The 25,404-nt window shown below is 35.7% G+C and overlaps 1 protein-coding gene across 1 annotated transcript in view; it reads left to right on the plus strand.

Annotated features, from left to right (window-relative positions):
- The first annotated feature begins 5,035 nt into the window (after positions 1-5,035).
- LOC132546860 (C-C chemokine receptor type 1-like) overlaps positions 5,036-25,404 on the plus strand; it is a 42,444-nt gene continuing 22,075 nt past the window's right edge. The window contains exon 1 of the mRNA XM_060210586.1: positions 5,036-5,152. The gene's annotated coding sequence lies outside the window, so the exon portion shown is untranslated. The remainder of the gene's footprint in view (positions 5,153-25,404) is intronic.

Here is a 25,404-nt window from a genome sequence, read left to right on the forward strand (position 1 = left end):
TGATAAACATAGTATTTATTACAAATACGCCTTCAAAGGTTTTTTTCTGCGATTTTCTTTTTTTTTTTTTTTAAAGATTTGAACACCTTTCATTTTCGCGTGAGTCATATATCATTTGTGTTCCAACTCCGATCTACAATTAAAAGAAATAAATAAACAAGAAAATTATTTATCTCCTTCCTTTGTTTATTGTTTTGAAATTTACATATGTACAAATTATCTTTCAATACCAAGCTTTCCTATCCGTGTTTTGCAAAAAAAAAAAAAAAACACTTAATTTTTGCGTCATTATGAATAGTCATTTTGATTTACAAATATGCAATGTGTTTAATACATTTAATGGCTGTCCGGAATATCCGTCTGTGATGCTGGGTCACAAGCTAGGATAGCATTAGTTTTATACGTAATCAGATAATTTCATAAGCTACATATATTTACAAATGGCAATTGTTTTTTTTTTATCATTTAATGATTACATTGTATATTAAAAAGGAAACATGTTGTCACATGAATATTCATATATGAATATACAGGACATATTTAGAAAGATATAAATTGTACCTGTGTCGTTCCATCAACGTTGGGAACTGTAATCTATGGTAATTATACATATAGATTTGACATTTAAATACTTTGACAGTCGAATCTATTAATATGTTTAATACAATCCATGTGCCTTCTGTAACTAAAATCTTCTTTAAAATTAAAATATCGACAATCACATTTAATTAGCGTGATATATGTGTCACTTAAGATGTATGATTTAGTATCGGGAATTCAGTTAATTACGCTAACCTCCTACTGTATTATAAAGGAAGTTCTACACTGTCCACGTACTATATATTATATCACCAATAATGGATGATTATCTTGCCACAGTTTGATCCTCATCTATAAATGTTCGAGGGAATTGAATTATAGAATGTTCATGATTAGATAGAAACATTGTAGCAGTCCCGGATTTTCCACCCAAAGCCTTTCCAAAATCAAATGTTTCTTCCTTCGTAGGTATACCGCAATATCGTTCTATCACTTCATACCTTTTCCACAACTCTTTACTGTCAATTCATCTCTAGATAGTCTATTTCCATCGCGTCATAGCGTTACCACTATCCCTTCATACCTTTACCACAACTCTTTACTGTCAATTCATCTCTATATAGTCTATTTCCATCGCGTCATGGCGTTACCACTATCCTTCAATAACTTTACCACAACTCTTTACTGTCAATTCATCTCTAGATAGTCTATTTCCATCGCGTCATAGCGTTACCACTATCCTTCAATAACTTTACCACAACTCTTTACTGTCAATTCATCTCTATATAGTCTATTTCCATCGCGTCATAGCGTTACCACTATCCCTTCATACCTTTACCACAACTCTTTACTGTCAATTCATCTCTAGATAGTCTATTTCCATCGCGTCATAGTGTTACCACTATCCCTTTATACCTTTACCGCAACTCTTTACTGTTAATTCATATATATATTTCCATCGTATAATACCGTTACCATTATCCCATTTATCCCTTTTCAGTGTAACCACTATCCCTGTCTATCCCGCAGTAGAGATACCACAATCCCGTAATGTCCCTACATAGCGTTACCACTATACCTATATAGTGTTACCACAATCCCACATTATCCCGTCATATCGTTAACACTATCCTTTCTTAACGTTACCACTATCTCTCAATCACGTACTATACCTTTGTCGCGTTAAAATAATTCCTTTCTATCACTCCGCAGAGATTCCAGAATCTCCTACTGTCCTTTCAAAGCGTTACCACAATCCCACATTAACCCGTCATATCGTTAACACTGTCCTTTCGTAGCGTGACCACAATCCCACATTATCCCGTCATATCGTTAACACTATTCTTTCGTAGCGTGACCACTATCTCTCAATCCCGTCATATCGTTAACACTATCCTTTCGTAGCGTGACCACTATCTCTCAATCCCGTCATATCGTTAACACTGTCCTTTCGTAGCGTGACCACTATCCCTCAATCCCGTACTTTACCTTTATCGCCACAATTCCTTTATATCCCTTTACAGAGATACCACAATCCAGTACCATTTACTCAAAGCGCGTGAAGCAATATGGTCATCGTACTACTTGTTTAAATTGTTGAATGACAATGAAATAGAATTATAAACGGTTATCGCCGGTACCAGTCGTGAATATTACCGCCTCTCAACATCTAAATTATCTTCTTAAAACTTCTGACATTCAAAGCTTTCACACGACTGTTTTATTCCAATCAGAACGATGTCATAGATTATCATGATCTTGATTATCCCTGTTAAACCTCATCACAATCCTGTAATACCTCACCTCTTTCAAACAAACGTGAAAACGGAACCTTTTTAGTCCGGACAAACTACATTGACATTTGTAAATTAATTTTAAAAAACGAACATTTTTGGACTAACTTTGTTTCTAGAAATAAACGCAAATAAATGAAAAACAATGTGTCCGCCTGACTGAGTCAGAAACCAAAACGTTAAAAACCCAGCCAAAAAGTACATTTCAGTTCAACCTAATAATTATATTTGGACATTCTGTCATGATGCGTAATTATATCAGGACTCGGTAAAATTCAAATTCTGCTGTACTCTAATATCAACTAATGGGAAAGAGATGAGAGAAAGGATGCAAGTTGAAATTTCACTCAATGCGAATCAAAAACCTTCCTTTAATATTAAACAAGACTGTTACTTCAATCTACTCCTTATATGTTAAGCGCCATAAGTGACGCCACCCGTAGAGCTTCAATCCAACCTCATATGTTAAGCATCATAAGTGACGCCACCCATGAAGCTTCAGTCTACCTCTCATATGTTAAACACCACACACAAGTGACGTCACCCACGAAGCTTCAATCTACCCCTCATATGTTAAGCACCATAAGTGACGCCACCCATGAAGCTTCAATCCACCCCCATATGTTAAGCACCATAAGTGACGCCACCCATGAAGCTTCAATCCACCCCCATATGTTAAGCACCACACATAAGTGACGCCACCAACGAAGCTTCAATCTACCCCTCATATGTTAAGCACCATGAGTGACGCCACCCACGAAGCTTCAATCTACCCCTCATATGTTAAGCATCATGAATGACGCCACCCATGAAGCTTCAACCTACCCTCATATGTTAAGCACCATGAGTGATGTCACCAATGAAGCTTAAATCTACCCCTCATATGTTAAGCATCATGAATGACGCCACCCACGAAGCTTAAATCCACCCTCATATGTTAAGCGAGTGACGCCACCCATGAAGCTTCAGTCTACCCCTAATATGTTAAGCACCATGAATGACGCCACCCACGAAGCTTCAGTTTATCTCTAAAATGTTAAGCACCATCAGTGATGCCAACCATAACATTTTAATCCACCCCTCACGTGTATATATACATGTATCGTGGTTGGGATCATGAACGTGGTGTACAAATGGTACTGAGTACAACTCTGATAATGGCATTGTCCTTGCCAAGCTGTGCACGTGACAAGACTAAAAAGACCGTCCATATTTGTTTGCCAAGCAAACGTTTCTATGAACTATATACAAAGCATGTTGGTGTGGATTAATTTCACATGAAATCTAAAAAAATATTTTAATTCAGAAATCCATCGTAAGGTCAGTTCGTCTTTATCTTTCTATTTTGAAAGCTACCTTTTGAAAACTCTAAGTATATCCGAGTGAAAACGACTGATATCCCTGATTGATTTCATGTGTGCCATTATAGGTCTAAAAATGACCTTTGTTTGACATTAACCTGTGATTATGATAACTAGATAATGAGTTCGCCCATATTGTGTACAATCACACTAGAACTCTACTAGATAAACAACACTTCCGCTATACAATAATACATTGATCATTAGGAACGGAGCGACATATAATGGGCTATCTATTCAGTAATTGAACCGTTTCTAGCAAACTAAGTTTAACTTCCCGTTCACAAAGCCTAGTGTTTCCATTTGTCTTTATTGATCATCATTTCAGTTCCGGTTGTTTTATGTACTTCCGGTTAGCCAACAACAAAGTTAGGCTGGTGAGATTTTGAGATTTTGTACGGCTGTCTAGATTGTAATTTTCCTCTGTGCGAAATCCTGATCCAATAGTATTCAAAACAATTTTAATGCTAAAACATTGATATTTTAAAATAAACACTCACATTTTCTTAATATGTTTTGAATTGATAAATGATATCAAATGCAAATATCAGTGACTGATAATGTTCATAATGATAATATAAATCAATTATTAAAATTAACTAACAGACAATAATGTCAAAAAAGACATGAAATCATTTGACAATATAAGTATATTTATCGATCACAGCTAACAATAAAGACTTGCCTGTTGTGACGTTAAAATGTTGTTCATTAACGCTGAGTGGTGTGAGGAACAGTCTGGTGTCTCCAGTACTGTCCATAGATTGCAATAATAAACAAGTCATATATTGCTTCTATAGTTGTGTCAATTTACACTTGATTTTCTCATGAATCCCTAACGATCCGTCTAGAGCGTTGTTATATGTTACACTAACGTATGACTTTACCAGAGATATATACATGTATTGTTTTTACATGTCTCCGTATGCGGGGATATGTACATGTACCTCGCCCGCGCTTACATGTATACCTACATAGTTAGTCTACACCTTTAACGCTCCACAGCTCAGCTGAGGAGTGTGTCCTGTCTATTTATACAGAATACGAGCCCTACATCCTAGTGGTCGAGGCCCCTCAACACACGACATCCCGTGTCTATATATATATATGTATAAATAATGCTTCGTAGAGCAAACCATTGACTCGTTGATCAGTGCGTGGCTTCAGTTGACGGATGGCTCGTACGATATATATATCATCTATATTTATATGATGTACGAAAAGAAGTTTACAAATTTAGCTATGGAGTGCTTATCCAGAATTGAACTTAATGTTAATCGAGACCTGGTAAAAATGAGATGGTGTTTGTAATATCGACCGATGAGAATTTACCTGGACGACATTTCCATTGAATTATTGTGTTCATTTTTTACGTGTAGGATGTCTTACATGTGCTTATCAGGATCCCCTAATGTGGATAATTTCTACCTGTGACACATTTATCTCCAAACCTGTAAGGTAAGGTAGACTGCAAATATTGATTTATATGTTTATTTTATTAATTAGTCAGGCAGATTGGACGGGATCTACTACAGAGATGTCGACTATCGATCATACCATTTATCAATTTCAAACTAAGTATTTTGAAGTTTAATGAGAAGTATTTATGTAACTTTGATGGTAAATTTCCAGTGTTGTGTTTTTCAGTGTTTGTCGAATTATTTATTCAAACATTATTTTCCCCTTTAATACAATGTCGGACCAAAACATTGTTTCCCGTACTTTTTTCAAGTAAATTCCTCAATCTTAAGAAGTCACTCGGCGACTAGGTTGCTCTGACCTATGTCATGCACACTGACATTCAATACTTTGATAAAATATACCTTTGTTTAATCTCTCCTGTCCTGGTTTTTTTAATGTAACTTCTTTATTTGACATTTAATTTCTCATTTTCTTTTTTGTTTGTTTTTGTACGTTTTTTCCTGTTAAAAGTTATTTTTTAAAAGATGACTGTTGTTGCCTCACTGTGATGACTTTTACAGTGCCTTGTACACAACAGATTGAACACTTCTATAATGACTTTTACAGTGCTTTGTACACAACAGTTTGAACACTTTTGTAATGACTTTCACAGTGCTTTGTACACAACAGATTGAACACTTTTGTAATGACTTTCACAGTGCCTTGTGCACAACAAATTGAACACTTCTATAATGACTTTTACAGTGCTTTGTACACAACAGTTTGAACACTTTTGTAATGACTTTCACAGTGCCTTGTGCACAACAGTTTGAACACTTCTCTGATGACTTTCACAGTGCCTTGTGCACAACAAATTGAACACTTCTATAATGACTTTTACAGTGCTTTGTACACAACAGTTTGAACACTTTTGTAATGACTTTCACAGTGCCTTGTGCACAACAGTTTGAACACTTCTGTGATGACTTTTACTGTGCCCTATACACGGCAGTTTGTACACTTGTGTAATGACTTTTACAGTGCTTTCTACACAACAGTTTGAGCACTTTTGTAATGACTTTCACAGTGCCTTGTGCACAACAGATTGAACACTTTTGTAATGACTTTTACAGTGCCTTGTGCACAACAGTTTGAACACTTGTGTAATGATTTTTACACTGCTTTGTACACGGCAGATTGTACACTTCTGTGATGACTTTTATAGTGCCCTGTACACAACAGTTTGTACACTTCTGTGATGACTTTTATAGTGCCCTGTACACAACAGTTTGTACACTTCTGTGATGAGTTTTACACTGCTTTGTACACGGCAGTTTGTACACTTCTGTGATGACTTTTACAGTGCCCTGTACACAACAGTTTGTACACTTCTGTGATGTCTTTTACACTGCTTTGTACACAACAGTTTGAACACTTCTGTGATGACTTTACACTGCTTTGTACACGGCAGTTTGTACACTTCTATGATGACTTTTATAGTGCCCTGTACACAACAGTTTGTACACTTCTCTGATGTCTTTTCTTTTACACAGTTTGTACACTTTGTGATGACACGGCAGTTTGTACACTTCTGTACATGACTTTTACTTCTGTGATGACTTTTACAGTGCTTTGTACACGGCAGTTTGTACACTTCTGTGATGACTTTTACACTGCTTTGTACACAACAGTTTGTACACTTCTGTGATGACTTTTACAGTGCCCTGTACACAACAGTTTGTACACTTCTGTGATGACTTTTACAGTGCCCTGTACACAACAGTTTGTACACTTCTATGATGAGTTTTACAGTGCCCTGTACACAACAGTTTGTACACTTCTCTGATGTCTTTTACACTGCTTTGTACACAACAGTTTGTACACTTCTGTGATGAGTTTTACACTGCTTTGTACACGGCAGTTTGTACACTTCTGTGATGACTTTTATAGTGCTTTGTACACGGCAGTTTGTACACTTCTGTGATGACTTTTACAGTGCCCTGTACACAACAGTTTGTACACTTCTCTGATGTCTTTTACACTGCTTTGTACACAACAGTTTGTACACTTCTCTGATGTCTTTTACACTGCTTTGTACACAACAGTTTGTACACTTGTGTAATGATTTTTACACTGCTTTGTACACAACAGTTTGTACACTTCTCTGATGTCTTTTACACTGCTTTGTACACGGCAGTTTGTACACTTCTGTGATGACTTTTATAGTGCTTTGTACACGGCAGTTTGTACACTTCTCTGATGTCTTTTACACTGCTTTGTACACGGCAGTTTGTACACTTCTGTGATGACTTTTATAGTGCCCTGTACACAACAGTTTGTACACTTCTCTGATGACTTTTACACTGCTTTGTACACGGCAGTTTGTACACTTCTGTGATGACTTTTACAGTGCCCTGTACACAACAGTTTGTACACTTGTGTAATGATTTTTACACTGCTTTGTACACAACAGTTTGAACACTTCTGTGATGACTTTTACAGTGCTTTGTACACGACAGTTTGTACACTTCTGTGATGACTTTTACAGTGCCCTGTACACAACAGTTTGTACACTTCTGTGATGACTTTTACACTGCTTTGTACACGGCAGTTTGTACACTTCTGTGATGACTTTTACAGTGCCCTGTACACAACAGTTTGTACACTTCTGTGATGACTTTTACACTGCTTTGTACACGGCAGTTTGTACACTTCTGTGATGACTTTTACACTGCTTTGTGCACGGCAGTTTGAACACTTGTGTAATGACTTTTACACTTCTCTGATGACTTTTACAGTGCCCTGTACACAACAGTTTGTACACTTCTGTGATGACTTTTACACTGCTTTGTACACGGCAGATTGTACACTTCTGTGATGACTTTTACAGTGCTTTGTACACGGCAGTTTGTACACTTCTGTGTAGTGTTGAAGTCATAGAAGTATGCTGTTGATTATTGTTATTCCTTCCTATTTCTACTGTACCTCGTGCCTGAAGCACAGATCATATATGTAGAAATGGACCTTCTAATAATCTTTTAAATGCGCGGAAGGACACAATTTCTCGTCCCTATAACTTTTCATTATTGGATATATGATAGCATGTAAACAAAAAATGTGTATCGTTGATTCAAAATCTGAATTTGTGTTATTGGAAATGTAACACAACATATGTTGTTCGTTACTACGACATGTATTTGATAATTGAAATGAAATTGAGTCTCGCCACGCCCCTTTTCAGTGGAACACTTGTACTTTTGTTTATTTACCACTACGTAATGCATCACGACATTAATCCTCTATTCCAATATACTGTATATTACGATAATTTCTACATAACTCGACACGGGGTCACGTGTAGAATGTAAGTATTAGAAATCTGACATCACATTTGCTTATCATTAAAAAGTGACTATTACTTCGATTTCACCAGGACCTTTATATTTTGGACAGACATTCGGTGTTGTATTTCGATGCCAAGATACCGTCACTTCGTGTTCGCTTTGCATTATGTATCTTTAAATAGACGTTGAATCTGACACTTTTGATAAAAATTCTCATAAACAATTCTCAAAAGATGTTAAAATATGTAAAACGAAAGATCTTCTAACAAAAACCGGCATTAAAAAAACATAAAAGTATTGTACAACCTTGTGTGTAAACACGACGAATTTGAAGGGGAAGTTGTACGATAGATTCACATGAAAACTAATGTTGGTGAAGTTTATTTAGTACTCCGCACATACAGTATGGTAGCTGTTAACTGACAACCACACACAAATTGCTCTGACCAGTTGTAAGTCATGTGTGTTGGTATACGGTTGAAACCATGGTGTTTTGGTACATATATGTAATTCCGATGTGTTGGTACATAGCTGTAATTCGACGTGTTGGTACATAGCTGTAATTCCGATGTGTTGGTACATAGCTGTAATTCCGATGTGTTGGTATATAGCTGTAATTCCGGTTTGTTGGTACATAGCTGTAATTCGACGTGTTGGTACATAGCTGTAATTCCAATGTGTTGGTACATAGCTGTAATTCCGATGTGTTGTACATAGCTGTAATTCCGATGTGTTGGTACACAGCTTACAATAAATCCGACGTGTTGGTACATATATGTAATTCCGATGTGTTGGTACGTAGCTAGAATTCCGATGTGTTGGTACATAGCTGTATTTCCGATGTGTTGGTACACAGCTGTGATTTGTTGTGTTGGTACATAGCTGTAATTCCGATGTGTTGGTACATAGCTGTAATTCCGATGTGTTGGTACATAGCTGTAATTCCGATGTGTTGGTACATAGCTGTAATTCCGATGTGTTGGTACATATATGTAATTCCGATGTGTTGGTACATATATGTAATTCCGATGTGTTGGTACACAGCTTACAATAAATCTGATGTGTTGGTACATATATGTAATTCCGATGTGTTGGTACATAGCTGTAATTCGGTGTACTGTTACAAAGTTGTACCTCGTGTGTGTTAGTAGACAGCTAAGTATAGGTTGAAGGTATCTGGCCAGACAATTCTTGGTGAAAGCAGGATTTTTTTCCGCTCATGTTAATCTTATTTGTCGTGGCGACTTCTGATGTCGATAGGTAAAAATGGAATTCAGATTTATCATTTTAAATTGATGACAGGTTCTTAACATCGTATTGGCTATTTCAACACTCAGACTCTTCAGTTATAATTTAGAATTTCCTGATAAGAGAAGGTATTTTCTGTGAAGCTTTAACGCCCCGTCTTGATGTTATTAAAGTTAAGCTCATGTTTGTATGTGTTTTACATGTGACAGTATTATTATATATACATTGTAACCCTGCCGATATCATGTCTTTTTCGAGTTTATCACGGAGAAAAAGTGGAGAGGCGTGGCTCTATTCTCAATTAAAACTTCAGTCGATCTAAAAGATCTCGTACACTGACATGACAAGAAATTATTTTGGGATGTAAAAATTTGCAAGTATAATAAAACGAATAGAACACATCTAAACCTAGTTGAAATTCTGTTTGAGTCTTTCTCTGTTTTTAATTCTGTTTCTGGGTGACCTTTCAATGGAGCTTATAGGCATTTCAAGGAAACTGTCCCTGACACTATATATACATTTCGTATACTTAAAACAAGATTAAGGTGTTGTTCGGTAACACATTGACATTTACTTGTCTGTAAACCAGGTGTCAATATTAGAAAATTGTTTACATTCATATATGACATGTTTATTTCATTTTAGTATTTAAAATGTTTCCGACTTTGACACGTGGACTTAGTGTGCTAAACCATTAAATTCAAGATGATGGCATCATGTCCAATTTGGCAAACTCACCAACTGCTTTCACCCTTTCCATATTTTCTGAGCAATTGTTTATCAAAAGCCTGATATAACTGGAGAAAAAGTTGAATTGTCAGCATATCTTACAGCTTAGTACACATAATAATGCATACTGTTTGTCGAGCCAAATCCGACGAATCAATTTATTGGACGCGTCTTCTGAAATTGTAGGAAAGACCGAAAAGCCGTATTGGTGAACATAAAAACCGGTTAAATAATAAATAAAATATTCTGAAATTATTAAAAATATGAAAAGTATGAAGTTTATTTAAGCACGAGACTGTGTACCTCCACATCTAGATTAACATTTCTTTTGAGCGCTTTGCATTTTCCTTAGTCGCCTGATCGCAGGTTTGAAATTGTATGTCCTTAGTATCACTGTCAAGTCCTGGCAAGGATAATACAGCTGTATGAGGTAGTTAATTTCATTATTTGGCTCTCCTGTATCTGATTTACAAATTGTATTTAAAGGTGAATTTCTCTTGTGTGTCTTTTGTACAATCTTGTATCATCAGTTCCTATAGCCTTAGATTCTGGTTTACATGCAGCTAAGCCGATATAACCACACATTACCGGAGACGCTGGTACTTTTCCATATCCTTGTAATCGTACAGGATTCGTAGCATAGAAAATAATATTAAAACAACATAAATTACATCCTTACATAAATAATGAAAACAAATTCATTTCTGCCCACATCAGTGGCGAATTTTAATAGTAATGACTGTCGATGAGAGGATTTTAACACGCTTCCTAATATCTAGAAAATTCAATAACAGAATAGAGTATCACTAAAATTATACTGTAAAGTATTTACCGCTTTCATGTTAACTTAGTCATTATGAAAGCGTACTTTTATTAAATAAGTGTGTCTATTTTTGTCCGCTTTTAAGAAAATGACGATTTAATGTCTTGGGGGAATTGTAGTTTTATGTAATTTAATTTTTCTACTTTAAGACCTTCAATGACATCGCAATTTCGTTGCTTATGATCAGACAAGAGGCCTGTGTATTTGTGTAAATTCGTTCAACTGGGTTGTAAGTTGCTACGTTACAAGTTGTTTTCAACAGTCTGTGTTTACCGTCGTGTCAGACCGTATAATTTGTCACTTTTATAGGTCCTTTAACAGTGGATAACATGTTTTAATGGTTATAAAACGTATGGTCTGGTGGTGGAATTTGATCAATATATTTCCTATCTGTTGTGTGCTTCGTTTTCGTTTAAAGATCGTGTTTTAATCACGCAATTTGTAACACTGGTCTATTGAAGAGATGTACAAGGGGTTATCTATTTTAGTTAACAGGTTAATATCCAAATTTAACCATATCTTCAATCTTATTCAGTTCGAAATTTCTATTTTATTTATTGTCATCTGTAACAAAAATGTAATCGTGTTATGAGGACAAAAACCCAATCACACAAACACAACATGTTTATTGATTCAAACAAGTTTGAAAACGATCTAAACCACTTCGCTTCCACGATGGTCGTCGAACCCCTCCCCCTCTCCTCCTCCTCCCCCCCCTTTATACCAAGTGGTGTCTAGTAGACAAATGCCTTCACTCATAATGCCCGTTTCAATATCACATGGACACATCATTTCCCTTCGAACAATCAAACTAAGCTTTTGCTAAATGCACGAAGTAGATTGTGACTTTGGAAAGTTTTCACATACAACTCGTCCATCACGAGAGCGCATCCCTTGTGGAAAACAGAAAACAGAAAACAATGTCCAATAAACCTGGGTATATCTTTCCCATATTCCATTTCTACGATCACGTGATGCGAAATAAACAATCCCCCTCCCCCTCCCCCGGGGCACACGTGCTTTGACGCGTTCCTCTTGAATGACGGGTCTAGGTGACGTTTTTCCCGAGGATAACTGTACATCCCCCTTGGGACCCCGTGGTGCCATATTGACAGTTTTCTGTTTGTACGTACTGATCTCGACATAACTTTAGATCTAGTGTCTGTCGTCAGCTTACGGTACAGGAGTTTGATTTATTTGGTGTGCGTACCCCTCGTCTTTAAATAGCTTACCCTTATGTCCCAATATACATGTATGTACTGGATTTAGAACATCGTATCAAATACCACATGTTTTGCGCTGTAAATTTCGGAATGTCTTTGAATTTTATTTTAACGTTCGGACACATAATTACTTTTAATGGTTCTGGTATGAGATGTTGATAACGTGACATTTCACATAATTGACGTTCACTGCGTGGTATATTGTGTTATTAAATAAATGAGAGGGAATGTACACAATAGTTCCGCCCACATTTTCAATATATGCCACTTAACTTCCTATAACATTATTATTACGTGTATTTGTTCTGAACTCTTAAGCAAGTTAATCGGTCTATCACATATAACCTATTACAGATTAACACTAAAGTAAATTATAATACATGTGACCTATAGCCAGAAAGCAGCAAGCAAACTGATTACTGTTCAGTGTCTCACCAATTAAGAATTTTAAGTAAGAACTTTTGTGTTGTGTACATATACTTGTGATAAACAGTAATAATAAAATTGTGATAGACAGAAGTCAGAAACATGTAAATATAAAAATTAAACTGTCTGATTATGTTAATTATGTTTGCAAAACTATGAATTAATTAAACTCAAAAGTCATCATGACGTCACTTCCTATTTACATCCAGATAAGTCCAGATAAGATTAAGTCCAGATATCATGTTTATTCCTCAGACACTTTTCTTCTTCTCCACTTGTTACCATGTTTAAGTCCATTATGATCTTTTACTTTAAATCAACTTTCTTTTCAGTGTCCATAACGCGCGCACGTGAGGAAACTGAAAGGAATAAACATGCAACTGTATAACGAAAACAAACAGGAGTTCGAATCCATTATACTTAACTCGTTAGTAATTGTTCACTGTTTTAATAAGCGATTATTTTTATTAAGAAATTAATCAATATTGATATAAGATTATCCGACCCTGTTGCACTCATATTGTCGATTTCGCCTCAGCGTGTCGTTACTTTTCTGACATTGTCGCTGCGTATGGCAGTCAGGCAGTTGATCGGAAATTCGCGAGGTGTTAATCTATTTCATACATTTGCTTATATTCACTGGCATCTCTGTAACCAATAATCCTAAACAACCTCCTGATCCTTCAAACAACCTGACTCTTTTGGTGGACCGTCGATATTTGATTTTTAGGATCAGCTATCGTATACCAACTGTTGGTTTGTTTTAGATATGAAAATGTCACCGAATCTGTCTCAGTTAGACATTCAGATTCGTAATAACAAATTACTTCTTTCGGTTTATTAACCATGGCATGTCAGTTTCACAAAACTGATTGGTCTACACAATTCCATTCACGCATGCCCAGAATGAATCTGAGACCAGAACGTTTTCGCTATTCATGTCCTGCGATAGTGTATTGGGTTCATATCAGATTCAATTAGGTTCTCATTTCTCTCAGTCATATTGAGTCTATGTAGAAGTGCCATGGGCTCTAATTTCCATCAAATTATTGGATATATCTAGATCTGCACTACCATCAACTATCAATTAACACAGGATCTGCCGTGTGTTTGTCTCAGCACGCTGACAACGCCATGTCATATATCAAAACCTGTTGCAATTTTCACCATTTATATTGTAATTTAATTACTCAATAAGGATAACTAAATCTTCTGAAGTTCTAATCACACAAATCGATGTTTCCTAAATAGCAGACTTTAATCATCCTGCGAGGTTTTATTGATCACGTGGTCCTCGTCAGTGAACGTTTGCATGTAGATGAATCACTGACGAAACAGAAAATCTGCAGTAAATCAGAAATGTTTCATGATTTTAACCGCACGCCCATTCCTCTTTGTTTGGCAAATGCTAGTGGTTTACATCATAAACAATGAACCGTGTTGCCGGTTTTATATACTGTAGATGTAATCAACAGAAAGCCTAGAAAATTCTTTGATAAATCCAGTTGGCATATTGTTGCAAGCTTATCTATATCCCATCGGAATTTTATATACAACGCTGTATAATTCACAGAGAATTTTCCTAATTCGTTTTCTGACCCACCGCCTACTTCCGGTTTTACAAAGAGGAGTTACAGAAGTAGCTGTGATTCAGGTCGTATCGGTCATTGAAAAGCAGCTCTACCACCCTCCTCGATCTAAGACGAGAAGTAGATATCGTCTACCTTGTACCTTGGGCATCATTATAGATGAATACTTCTATAAACTGCAGTTTTTGCAGGTCAACTTGGCGTTGGTAACTGCTACTCTGTCTGCATTTCTAGCGGGAGATAATTGTTTGCGTTTCTGGGTCATTTAACCCCTAAACGCCAAGAATATCCATCATATCGACCTCGTTTATATCGATAAGGTATAAGATAATTACCAGCCACAGCGATTTTCTCTAAGATGTTCCAAATTCCCTATCGAATGAATTCGCACTATGAGCGAGATGTCCTGCTGTCGAGTATCTCCGCGTTTCACAGAGGGGCACATGCTATATTTAGTAGGTTAAAATTCACACTTTGAAATATCCCACGGCGATGAAAACTAATTAGTCAACACATCTTCATACTGATGCGGTCAAACAAATGGCGAGAAGTTGATCGTCAGGAGATCTTATATAAATCTCATCTCTAGACAACTCCCTATACAACGGTGGTCCCAGTTTCTTGAATCTTAATCAAATACAGAAAATCTTAACTACCTTAGGAAAGCATAATGTAAGTTAAGGAAAATCTTAAATATGAGGACATTTCCTTAAATTATGCAATGCTTTCCTATGGGCAATTTAAGTTAAAGAACAATCCATAAGGCAAGGAAGATAAATGAAACTGGTATTCATCCATCTGTCTTACTGGTCAGATGGTTTGTTCAAATTCAAACAAATACAAAGATATAATATGTACAGTAACATCAGTTTTTATTTTTCTTTGTGTAAGTACATAGGAAAAAACTTCTACATTCATTGTCATAAAACGAACTGATCCTAAAGTTAATTCATTCCAAATATTCATCGAAAAAAAGGGATACGATATAAAACTGCTTTCACAAAAGCGGCAGGGTGTGGGAAACGGTCCATCATTATGTTGCCTTACCCCTGAATGTAGGGCGGACAACGGCCTGGTGATTGATACTGTTCTATACAAGTTATTTATTATGAAATTATAAAGTTTCAAAAAAATTATCACCGCTTGGAAAATATGTGTTAATACAGTACTTGATAGTTGAACTCGTTAGAAATTGCAAATTAATTTTGAAAGTGTAATACGTCCACGGAAAATACAATCAACATCATTCCCGAGATTTCATCATTCCAATTATTTTTATCGAGAAAAATCTTGAAGTCAATGTGTGAAAAAATATTGAGAAATATAATAGATAAGGTTGATATGATACATCGTCACTATGTTGATGGATACGCTGTCTTCATCTTATTTTGATCTCTAATTACCATATCGTACAGCCTTCCTTATCTGTTTTAATTAGAATTTATTTTTTTTATTAAAAGAATGTGTTTACAAAATGTTGATAATGTAAAACGGCAAAACCTGTTTCATTAAGTCAAAATTACATACAGGTGATATTTGGTAACAGATAGGAGAAATGACATCACGTTTTAATTTATGGTAAGAAACGATTAGTGATCATAACAAAATAGAACTGTGGTTAGTGTGACGGGTTTTTTCAATTGTAAAACAGGAAAATCTTCGATAACTAGGTAGACACGAAATGCAAATAAGATATAATTAACGAAACGATAAGGTTTTCGAATAAAGCGTCATATGAACTCTGTCCGAGTTTTACTTATCAGAGAATCACACAGGGTTTATTGACATACTGGTCTACCGCCGGCCTTCCTCTAGATAGTCTTTATTAAAACTCTACAAGGGGAAAAAACCCTCTAAAATCGAAAGCATAGAGATGTAGATCTAATCGCAGCGGTTTTCCGAAATAAAATCAGCTTAAAAGATAAAACTCCCAGCGGGCTAGTAGCTCGTGGTGCTGGAGGTTATTGCAATATTTGTGATCTGCACATGAATTTGGCTCAATCTGCCATTGTCTGTTAGACATCTATCTTGACATGTCTGTACGTATACCCGCTGTGGATACTAACCTATCGGCAATTTCAGGAGTTTAAACGATTATATCAATACAAGTGTACAATAGGGAAGGCAACGAATGCTGTATGTTTTGGCATCGCGCACAGAAACACTTGATGAATTCATATTCTTCAGAGAAAACAGTTGTTGTCTCAGAAAGATAAAACTGGATTCTCACGATCGGCTGGTTTCATATTGGTTATAACGTCATTTATCATGAGAGCTAATTTTCGCGCCCTGGCGAACATAACAGTAGATTACTCGTAACATCTGACGACACGTTATCGCTGTATCTAATGTTCTTCAATAGAATTTATCACGAGAGTTAATTTTCTCCTCTTGACAAACTCACAAAGAGATTACTAATCCTGTTTAATGCCTATAGACACATTATCTATATGCTAGTCATCAAAAACAATATATACCATTAATGGGTCTTAATTCCATTAACTTTCCGGTAGTCGAATAAATAAATAGAAAGCAAGTTATATTAGCAGTGACATTGCTGTACATTTCCTTTAATGGTACAAACATTTCATTTAAATTGTTGTGTATCTTTGTTTATGAATTATAAATTTAGGAAATTACATTCAATGCAGAAAATGCAGAAGGCCACAAGCAGATAAACTTAAATCTACGGCTCTGTAAAGTTCAATACGAATTATTGATTTATTTTCAGATTGATCAATTTTTATCACATAATTCTATTCTTAATATGTGTGAATTTGAATTTCATACAAAATATTATTATACTTTCTTCATCGCATATGGATCAATAAATATTTCTAGTGCACAGTTACCTACCGGTTTTTATTTCGTATCGAACGCTCCTACAGCTCGCGAATGAGTCCATATAATCTATGTCCCACAGGTAAAATTGACAATACATTTTTCATGTATGTTAAAATTGACAAAGGCAGAATCTGAAATATAGCTATAAACAGGATTAACAGGTCAGTCTTTCGTTGCATGCCCTGCATACATGTATATACGCAACTTTTATCTCTGGCACCTGTGAATTTACATACAACGCGATGACAATCGAACACCGTAAACATGTCCAACATTTGGCAAGAAACTTCTAGGAGATTTATTACAAGTACGTCATATTTTTAACATCGAAAGGTAGCTTAGATGACTATATGGATAACACTTATCGATTATCTTAAAATTCACAATATGATGTAATATTGCCCAGTTATTAATTTTCCGTACACATCTAACCTTGTTTCTCATCAGCTGTAAAACACGATGTTTAAAAACTGATTTGCAAGTCGAAAAAATAAACAAATGAAAAAAATGTACCAGGATACATACAAGAACAAAACTAGTATTGTGGAAAATATATCTTAATCTTAAATAAAATGGACTCAAAATAGTATTTCATGCTTTTAGTAATCTTCAAATGGGATCAGATGATACAAAACGCGAGAATCCAGGGCAGTGACTGCTATATCCGGTAAGGACACTGGAAAATCGAATTAGTTTTTCAATCCTTGCTATATTTAAGACACAATGGGAGTGATATAATTGTCTTATACTTTCACAGATCAACGTGATATGTCATAGAATGCATAATAAAAATATACATAAAACAGACATTCAATTTGCAGTTGTACGAACCAGAATCGCTCCGTCTGTGTCGAAAGTCTTGACTGATTACTAGTGCAGTGATGTGTCTGTAGATTGACTGTAATTACAAAAGAAGAAAACAAGAATTTCGATAGCATCATTATCCTAACATTCCTGGGCAAGAGCTTACTGAAACCTCCACATGTGAAGATGATTCTATTGTATATAAATTGGATGTAATTCTCAAAGACATTCAACGATTTAAGCTCGTTACCTACCGGAAGCTGGGATGTTGGACCTGATGGTAGGTACACCTGATAGCAAGAAAAACATTTGAGGCAAACTCATAATCTAAAATATCATTGATTACAACTCATTTATCCACATCAAAATCGAACATGCTGTGAGGAAAGCATTTGATTTCATCAATCGATAACCGCGCGGGGCTTTACAGAAAAGTGATAAAATGTGATTTATTCCGAAGGTATCAGAAACCATCTGTAAATGTTAAATATTTGTATACTTCAAAGAAAGTTATACAATATTGCTAAAACATGCGGAATTAGGTGCACATTTAATTGCAAAACCTGGTATCCATTTTAAACAGATTGAGGAAGTAAGTGCATACAGTATGTGTATTTGATACCTCGTTCACGACATGTGGTTTTGTGCAGAAACTATTGTCTGAAGCTACGGGATGTCATACTAACTTTTTCTGTACAATCGTTTCCAAATATTATTATAAATATCTTGGTTAATGACAGATTTCCTGTTAATTGCACGGAAAAGCAAGCTGAATAAAAAGTGACACTTCGTCATTTTGTTTCCAGACATCCGCCTTTGCTGAGGAAGTCACAATAGTTCAAATTATTATGGCCATGTAAAACTTGGAATCACAACATCGCAAATTCTAGAAAATGTCTTTCAGGACAGTAAGTTGTTAAAACAAATTAGAATTTCTGTTAGTATTTTTTTGCAAATGGAAAGTTATACAATACATAATATGAAAATCATCCCGCGGCGGAATTGCATTTTCTTTTGATGTGTTTGTGAAATCCGCAAATTATCACGCCTCTTTAGTGAACAGATAAACCCAGCGTAAGATGTTGGTATCGTTGTACGTGGTGTAAACTTTCTTATTGCCTTTTAAAGTCAATTGAATGCCGTTTATCCATAATGGACAATACAAAGTGTTCAACATGCGAATACATAATGTATGCCTTGTTCAATATACCGGAAGCTGAAAAATTAGAAAAATGTCGTTTTCAAGTGTTTTTGAGTTGTGGTTATCCCGCAAGCGTGTGTTTGTGGAAGTCTATGACGTCCTTGACATCTGCGTAAAGTTGATCCGTTGTGTAGTTAATTAGACATTATAACCAGATGTCAATTTACTTGATATATATGGATTTGATAAGAGCATGACGCTGATATTATGGAAATATCTTCATCCATAGACGATAGTTCTCGCCAATAGCTTATATTGGTTTCTATCCCATTCCAATTAAGTTTCTCTTGGCCGTGGCACCAAGATTTCAGACAGCGCTATACAGGTGTAGTACAGAGGTTTTGAGCTGTGTTATACAAATGTAGTAGCTACTACAGACTAAGACAACTCAGTGAGATTTAGGACAATGTTATACAAATGTAGTAATTGTGGTCTCTCTGGGTCAATGCACTAAGGTAGGATTTAGGACAATGTTATACAAATGTTGGTAGTTACAGTTTCTCCTTACCACAGTTCAGTGAGATTTTTGACAATGCTTTACAAATGTAGTGTGATTGTAGTTTCTCCTGGTCAAGACACCTCAGTTTTCAAGACACACAAATCCGCTAGTTCAGATAGTTCATTATAACAGCTACTGTAGTTAATTTCTTATCTAACAAATCAACATCTGGCATAACAAAAACACAACAGCTTCCGGAAATAATGGCATGTTGCTATCGTATTCCGTCAGTGTTTATCATGTAAATGTTTTAAAGATAATATTTTATGTTTCGTACATCTTAGTTTGATAAGGTATCTGGATATTTGAGTAATTTTCCTCCCTGGGTAGTGAGAATCCCGTACTGCAAGTATGTGTTTCAAAATCAAAAAGATCGGAAATGATCAGAATCTTCATTTTTTGTTCTTTGTTTTTTTGTTTTTGTTGTTTTGTTGTTTTTTGTTTTGTTTTTTTATTTTTGTTGTTGTTATTTTGATTGTTTTCTGTTTTGGTGAAAATGTTTTTGTTCTTAAATATATTGTTTTACTAAAACTAAAGATATCTAATTTCGAAATGCACATTGCTGTAAATTGCATAGAGAGTAATGAAGAGAGTAATAAAACACGCGAAAGTATCGTGTTTTACAGTGATTTGTCAAAACTGATGAGCATTTGGCGCGAAAGTGGAGTTTAACCTTGAGCGCGCTTTTCATGATATTGTTGTATGACATACCGTGAATTCTCAAAGATCTTTTTGTAATGAAATTACAAAGACAATTGGGATCTAAGGTTACTAAATTCGATTATTTTCTGGAGATATTTCCTAAAACAGATGTCGTTAACTATCCATTTATGTTCAGTTCAATGCATAATGGTTTGTATGGGTTAAGAAATAATGACTATTTTATTACAACTATAAACATATCTAAATGATATCTCCAGGGAGAATGCATTTGTTGCTGGAAAGCATCACATTCTATGACACAGGGTCGATGCTAAAAATATCATAATAAAACGCAGATGTTACCCTAACTTGTTTTACACGACAAGGGAATCCCTGGACGTTTACAATGTCTTTGAAGGTGACCTCGGGGTTGACAACGAAGGCAGTTTCGCTAACCACTTCTGGCATCATGTGTTTTTGTCCGATGTGATCCATAATCATTGTGATTTGATCAACTGTTATGGCAATTGTAAGTGGTCGAATTCGTGCGTTGTGATTAGTCGGCAATCACTACCGAGAAACAGATAGCATGAATATCTATTTTATTTTCGGAGATACATATAAATACATGACAATGCTTCTAGACATAACCATGTGCTGCTAATGGCGATTGACTTGCAGTATAATGACAGGAGTTTTCCCTTAATGTGTTTTCAAATGTAAAAGAGTTCTTTGTTTATCCATGGTTTGATAAATAAAACTACATGCAAAGCATGTCGATAGAAAGTCTGCTGGCAACTCATAATGGAGTATAATGCAGTTATAGATCGATCAGGATAGATGGATGAGTGAGTGATGGATTTTTGATGGATGGATGGGTGGGTGGATGGAGAGATGGGTGGGTGGTGGATGTATGAATGGGTGAGTGGTGGATGGATGGATGGGTGGGTGGTGGATCAGTGAGTTGTTGGATAGATGGATGGGTGGGTGGTGGATGGATGGGTGCGTTAGTGAGTTGGTAGTAGCTGGGTGGATGGATGGATAGATAGATGGATGGTTGGATGGTGGATGTATGGATGGGTGAGTCAGTGAGTTGGTGGGTAGATGGATGGGTGGATGCGTTAGTGAGTTGGTAGTAGCGGGGTGGATGGATGGATAGATAGATAGATCGGTGATTAGTTGGGGATGAGTGGGTCAGTTAGTTGGTGGATAGATGGATGGGTGAGTGAGTGGCGAATGGTTGGTTGGGTGGGTTGGTAAGTCGGTGGTGGATGGGGTGTTTGGTGGGTTGGTGAGTGATCGTTTATGACAGTTTTACGTTGAGACTGAAATCGTTTCTTGTGTTGATGGAAACAATATTGCAAGCAATAATTTCCTGACTCCTTGATATCTCGAACTCAACATAGTGGTCTGGTGTTCACCCGTGGTCTTCAATCTAAAGCTATAGTGTTATTTCCATCACTGTAATTTAATACAACAGTGCGCGCTGCCTTTCATACTACAGAGGGATTTTTGTTGATGTAAGAGAGTCAGAGATTATACTGACGGTGACTGATTACTTCAATACTGGCATCGAAGCCAATGTAAATAATTAACAACGGCACATGGCCGTTATTCTCCAAACTGTCCTATAACGTATGTCGTTATTGTAAATCACTTTATATTAACAAGATTTAAAAAGAAAACAACTCTTCTAAACCCTTTTTATTGACGCGAAATTCGATAGACTCACAGTAGAATCAGCTGTGAATACTTTTAATATATTCCTTTTTGAATGTGACTGATCTTTTTTCTTTGATTTCTCGATTTTGGAAATCATATATTCTAGTCCATATACATTTGAAAATATTTGACGTGATTTTGTTTTGTGTGAGTCCAATAAAAAGAGTTACATTGTTAGGCTTTTGATTGAGTGGATGAGACGAATGGTTGGTGATAAAAAGGAAATCGGCCGAAAACATTACATACATTCTGGAAAATGCATTTGAACTCGAAAAAGGCATGTAAATTCTTCGTCGGTGGTACAAACACAACATAAATAAGCATGTGGTGTTTTATCTTATATATTCACAATATTGTGGTTACATTAAGTGTCAGCTAGTACACTTGACAAATTTGGTGCCAGAAAGCCTACAATGAAAAATATTATATTCATGACAATCGCTTTAAATGCACGAATTTAATCGAACATTACAAAGTTTTATAATCTAATATGCTTAAGATGCCATTGGTGTCATTCAAATTTCAAAACTGTTCCACACTCATATTGACGTTACGAATCGTTGATCTCCTAATCAGCGCTTGATTGTCCACGCAATGACGTACTTGTGTTAATCCTATCTGTCGACTCGTAAGTTATTCCAAGGGGAAGTTTCCTTTGTTAAATCATTGTGGTTTTCACTGACATTTAACACGTCCTAGTCACCACAGTATCAACTATTAGTTTGACTTGGTTTATAAACCGCTGAACAGTGTACCACCATAAATATCGACAACTTCATACATTTAATACATCAAATAGCATACATGATTGATAAAGAGGAGACAAATAAATAATGATGTGAGAAGTTTTAATAGGTTCTTAATTCAAATAAGCTTAAATTTTTCACACTTCCGTTTTCAAAGACATTAATTGACGTTTTTTGTTTTTTTAATTTAAATTTACGCCATGCATTTTGACACTACGTAATGACAATAAGGAAATCTGGTTTAAATACGAAGCTGAATGATTGCGTCAACTTCACGTAGAAACGTATACAAACGTATATGAACATGACGTATTTAGTAATACCTGATGAGGTCAAAGTTCACGTGTCCTTATTTACTGAAATTGATTCCTACATAATTGAAGAGGTAAATGTCTAGATATTAAAACACTTCCCCATTAATGAATTAATGTTTATCATTAGCGCAGTAGACAACCCTGCGTTTACGGTACAGTTATACGTATATGCTAACCAATGGAATTCTTCATCGTTTGAAGTCTTAAAAAGAATATTTTGACTAATGCTTTGTATTGCATACCTATTTTTCATAAAGAAAATGAATATTAAAAAAATGTGTATATTTTTTTTTATGAAAACCAAGTTTAATTCAAATTTTATCAGAGACCTGCAAGTTGTCGATTTTCTGTGATATTTGTATCCTTCAGTGACAATCAAAAGGTACACACGTTTTATAACGAATCTGTGACCTAGATAAGGACATTGTGAATGACTGCTTCCTTAACAGGACAAGTTACAATTGAATGAGGTTATCTCTCGTTCATTGTCAAGGTTCAACGAAGCGAGACTTCTCTGTATGTAAATTAGGGATAGATAACTACATATGTATCTCCACTAACACGGAAAAAACTCGAATATTTTCATTTCAAACATCTGGTAATAGATCAGTCAAGAGAAGATTTCATAATTTACACTACAGGTGGTTTTTTTGTTATAAAGTCACTTTGGTGGGTGAATACCAATGTTGATTATAAATAGGTTCTTTTTCTGTAATGACAGGGTGCAATGAGAGAGGTAATCGCGTCCATAACATTGTTTGTCTAGATAACTTGTCCGTCCTGCCATCCGTACTTCAATCTTACTTCATATTTCTCATGGTTAGATCGGTGTGTTGTAACGTCCGCCCCTTTTTAGTGTTAGTGTGATGCTCGCTTGTATGTCTTAGTATGCCTAATATAGAATTGTCATATTTTCAACCAACCATCTCATAATGTCTGTCCATCTGTCCACCAGTCCTTGCTGGTAAACACTATTTTTGTTTAAAAGGACTTTGTAAAGTGTGGCGTGTTTTTCGTCCTTTGTCTATGGACCATATACTTCAATAAGATGACCATTTAACATTATACTTTAAATACATTTCACGAAGTTAACGAATTTAATAATAAATGTCAACACTTTGTCTTTCACACACAGCGAACGACCGAAGCCATGAACTTTCTGGGTCTAAATCCAACATCTAAACCGAATCACACTTCTCCTAAACTAAGTTATTCTGAAATGAAATGTTATTACATAATATTGTTCTCACACCAATCACGCATGATAAACGAGAACACTTTTCTTATTTTTGATTAACTGTTTATCTTGTCGCCCGGCCGCTGAAGCACTTTTCTCCACATTATTTGAATGTTATTTCATTTCAGCGATTGTTTTATTTTCGTATTCCAAAGAAACATTTGGGGCAGGAGTTCCTTCTTTTTAAATGAATAATATCTTTAAGTTTCACAGCTATCTAACGACCTGTGTTCGCTTCCACCGAATCCAAATACTGTAGCAAAAACAACTTTGAAAGCAAACAGAGTTTAGTGACTCGTACACGCTATTGTGTAATGCAACAATGTCACAATTCAAGCCTCGTGAATTACCACGCGCGAAATAATATTACTTTGACCAGAGACCTCTAGTAACTGTCCCACAGTCTATGTTATCTTTGTATTCCTTTTTCGTCGTTTTTCAGAAGTTTCAAAATGCGAGGGCACTCATTAAATTTCTTTTCAAACAGACAATGGAATTTGTGAAATTTAGAGTTGCATTATCTTGTTTCATTGGCAACGGAATGACACGTGGCTGTCGCTAATGAACTTTCTGCGCTGAGGATAACATTATTATTAGATTTGTTTTAGGATAACTAGTCTTTTTTATTTATCGAAAATGTTTAATTTAAACATTAAACAGATTTGTTCTCATTTACGGTCCGAGGCTGGCGTTACAGGATTATAAACAAATTCGCAGCTAGTACAGGTTATTCGAACGGAATCCTTTGCCGACTGCCAAGACTATCAATAGGAACATATGATGGTTTAATGCTTAAAAGCACGAATTCTGTCAGCTACATCATGGCAAACTTTATCACTTTTAACCACAATGTCATTTCACAGTTTAATTAAAATTTGACTTCTTTTGACCCGTGATCTTTCGGACCTCCAAAAAAAT

This window comes from Ylistrum balloti, unplaced genomic scaffold (assembly GCF_031769215.1).
Source record: "Ylistrum balloti isolate Yb309-2 unplaced genomic scaffold, AGI_CSIRO_Ybal_v1 Utg369916, whole genome shotgun sequence".
NCBI lineage: Eukaryota > Metazoa > Mollusca > Bivalvia > Pectinida > Pectinidae > Ylistrum > Ylistrum balloti.